Here is a 3,981-nt window from a genome sequence, read left to right as displayed (position 1 = left end):
GGCTTTGAGCTCGCGTCCGCCAATAGTCAACATGGGGTCCCCTCCCGCCGGCCCGACGCGAACGCTGTGGGGCCGCGGCGCAGGCGCGGAGGGAAGATGGCCGCTCCAGTGACGTCACTGCTCTGAAGAGAAGGCCACGCCCACCGTGTCTCTTCCCCTAGAGTGCCGCCACATAGAGCAGGTGTATCCTTTGATCTGCGGAGGCTGTCATTCCTAAGACACCAAAGACCGGTTTCCTTCTGTCAGGGAGGAGAAGTGCCCAATTAAGGAAAATGCTCGCAGTGGGGAATTTGATGTCTTGAACTTGGAGGGCAGCAGGTTTTGCAGGTATAATTGAACGGGAGGACGAGGTGCGTGGCCGAATTGCTCTGCGTGCACAAAGGCTAGGAGATAGGGAAAGGTCACTGGCTCCATCCAGTGGCTGAGCCTGGGAGTTTACAGTCTAGCGTTTGAAGGAGGGTGTGCCGACAAACAAGAATCTGAAGAATAAAGGGCCACCTAGGGCGCGCGCGCACACAGACACACACACACACACACACACACACACACACACACACACACACAGACACACACACACACACACACACACACACACACACACACACACACACACACACACACACACACACACACACGAAGGGGATGTGTTCAGTACTGGCTGACGGATTGCTTTCTCAGGATGGTTAGAGACGATCTCCTTTCGTCGAGGGGGACAGTTACACTGACCAAAAGGAGCCGGCCAGACAAATATCTGAAGCAAAGAGTTTTGTGGTGGAGGGCACGGCTCTTGCAAAGGCCCTGAAGTAGGACCTAGCTTGGCGTGTTGGAGGAACAGAAACAGTGTCAGTGTGTTGGGTGTGTAGGAGTTGCGGGTAAGAGAAAAGAGAGTGGGGGCCAGGTGCTGTAGGGCCTCTGCCAGGGACAGAGCTCATGTTTTGTTCTGGACATAATGGGAAGCCATAAGGGGGAATCAAATTTTTAAAAGACTGGTCTGAAGTAATCTAGCATTATATATTAACTTTAAAAATGCACATATATTTGAATCTTGTTTATTGCCTGTCTTGTGCCACTAGAACATGAGTTCTGCAGGAGTTTGCTTAAGCACTTTCTGTATGCCAGGTAATGTTCTAGACATTGGGACTACAGGAGGGACAAAAACAGAACCAACCAAACAAACGTGATGGAGACAACCTGGTTTCAAACTCGCGCCTACCGGCTGTGTAATCTACGGCAGGACTCTTAACTCCTATATGATAAATTTCCTCACCTATAAAATGGGCATAATGACAGCACCTACCTCATTAGGGCTGTGGTGACAGATGAGCTGATCATTGTAAATGGTTTAGAATAATGCCTGGCATGTAGTAAGTGAATATTATTTATTATTATTATTATTATTATTATTACTATTATTATTATAAAATTAGACATGCATATGTACAAAACTTTTTTAAATAAGAAGGAAACAAATAAAAAGATGACCTGCAGGCTACCTGTGGATAACAGATCGCAGAGGGCAAGGGCGAAAACAGGAAGAACAGTGAGAAGGCTCCTGCCAGTAGGGCCCAGCAAGTGACAATGGAGGCTCAGACCTAGCTCAGTATCTCCTGTGTGCCGGGCACTGGGTGAAGCACATGGTATGACCTGCCTCAGAGAGTCCCCATTTTCTGTCAGCAATCCTGTGGTCACCACCCCTCTTGTCAGGTGAGGAAACTGAGTCCCAGAGAGACTAAATAACTTGCCCAAGGTCACACGTGTTCCCAAGATCAGATCCTCAGTTTTTCTACCCAATAATATTCTTCTTTTGTTTATTCAGTATCCCATAGATCTTCCAGAAAATACCTGAGGGTCCTCATTCCGGAACCATTAAAACTAGACAAGGAATTTTTAAAATCAGAAGTACAATTAGAACTTTCTAGCAGACAAAGCAAAGAGAGAAAGCAAGGAAGTAACTCAGGTCTCTTGCTCCCTGAAGGATCTGCACCTCCTGGGTAAAAAACTTGTCATCTCTCTGAATGTGTTAGGAGGTGGAAAATAGAAGGGGCTGGACCTTTAGGGCTCATACCAATCTGGCCTCTTCCAGCCTATAAACATCACCCCACCACCACAGTGTACACACACACACATGCACACAGCCCTATGTGAAGGGAGAAATCCTTTAGGGTTGGTGGGTTTGGGGTGCAGTGCTTGCTAGCTCCAGAAATGTCCCTGAGCCAGTGATGCAGTCCTCCAGAAACTGTCCCAGGGGTCACAGTGCATATGTAAAAGCTGTGTGAGGCCAGCTTTTCTACTGTGGAGTTAGGACGCCCACACTCTGTCCTTGGGCATCCTCTACCATCAGTCCCTACAGGTGCAAACTCATTCAGTGGCCTAAGCAGCGGGTAGCTAGGTGAAGGGGTGTGGAAAGCTGACAGGTAGCTGGTCCCACCACAGAATCTGCACGATGTGACACTCTCACCCAAAGTTCACCCCACCCCCCACCAACTCACTGGTGAGTCATCACAATTGCTCTTAAGATACATTTTATCAAAACTATGGAAGTGTTGCTAATGGTAAGCAATCATTTTGGACCATGAGATAGCAGGTGAGTTTGGCAGGGCAACAACACAGAAGGAGCCAGCTCTCCAATGACCTTGGAGCTGCCACTCTAGCTTTGAACTACCTGCTTCCAAGAGAGGAATCCCCTTGCATCCTCTTGAAGCAACTGGTATTTGTGGTGGTGTTGGTATGTGCAGCCCAATGGAATCCCGAATGATGCATCAGACCTTTCTGTCTTGGCCAATGTGTCACTAAACGGGAGACACACGAGACCAGTGGGGGCCGGGGGTGGGGTGGTGCATAATGCTGAATGAAGGACAAGTTGGGAATGAATGGGGGCAAGGAGAGACAAAGGGTGATGGCAGGGAGGTGAACAAGCAGTAGAGCGGAGTCAATGTGGGCAATGTGGGGCAGAATGAGGGAGTGACTAGGTGTTTGATTTTGAATTAATTTAAGATTATGGATGAGACTGAGTAGATGATGGGGAAATGAGACACAGTCTAAGTGACAGAATGTGACCTTGGGAGCAGACTGTGAGTGAATGGGGCAATGAACGGTGGTGAACGTGAATGGAAGCATTAGAGTGCAAGTTGAGGGGGGGTTATAGCTCAGTGGTAGAGTACATGCTTAGCATGCAGGAGGTCCTAGGTTCAATCCCCAGTATCTCCATTAAAACAAAAAAGAACAAACTATACATAGAGTGCACGTTGATATGAGTATTAAGGATTAGAGTGTAAATGAGCGATGGTTTATGGGGCACGGTATGAGTAAGGAGAAGCGAATTTAGGGGGAGAGTAGGAGTGAATGGAGGTAATTTGAGGCACAGAGGGAAGAATGTGGGGCACAAGGGACAGAAGAGGAAATGGAAATGAAGATGCGGTAGAATGTGAATAGGTGAATCGGGTTGAGTTTGTTTGAGTGGGGATACTATGAAGAATGAGAGTGACAGGAAGCGAATGTGGAGCAGACTGGGATTAGATCCGGGAATGCGGGACAGCGTTCCAGAAATGTGCGGGGATCCCAGTGGGAATCAGCCAGGGTGAATGAGCTGAAGAATATGCATGAATGGAGGTAACAGTGGGCAGAGTGAGAGGGGATGGAAGTCAAAAGCAGATGAGTAATCGGGTGTTGTGAGGCCAAGGGAGAGGGGATGAAGGTCACATGGCCCATGGTGAGTAAAGTGGGGGGAAATGGGGTCCACTGTCAGCAAAATGTGGTAAATCCAAGGCAGAGTGTAACTGAATGAGGGTACTGTGAGGCGGAGTGGGAGCAACTGGACAGGAATCAGGAGCAGAACGGGAGTGATGAGTGGGAACAGGGCTTATATTGGCAGTGACTTTAAATGACTGAGGCAGAATGAGAGCAAATGGAGGCAAGGAAGAGAAGATTGAGAAAGAATGGAGGTGACTGAGCAGAGTTTCTGTGGGTAATTTTGGGAGTAAG

The sequence above is a fragment of the Camelus dromedarius genome, chromosome X (genome assembly GCF_036321535.1).
Source record: "Camelus dromedarius isolate mCamDro1 chromosome X, mCamDro1.pat, whole genome shotgun sequence".
NCBI classification, from domain to species: domain Eukaryota; kingdom Metazoa; phylum Chordata; class Mammalia; order Artiodactyla; family Camelidae; genus Camelus; species Camelus dromedarius.
This window is presented reverse-complemented; position numbering follows the sequence as displayed.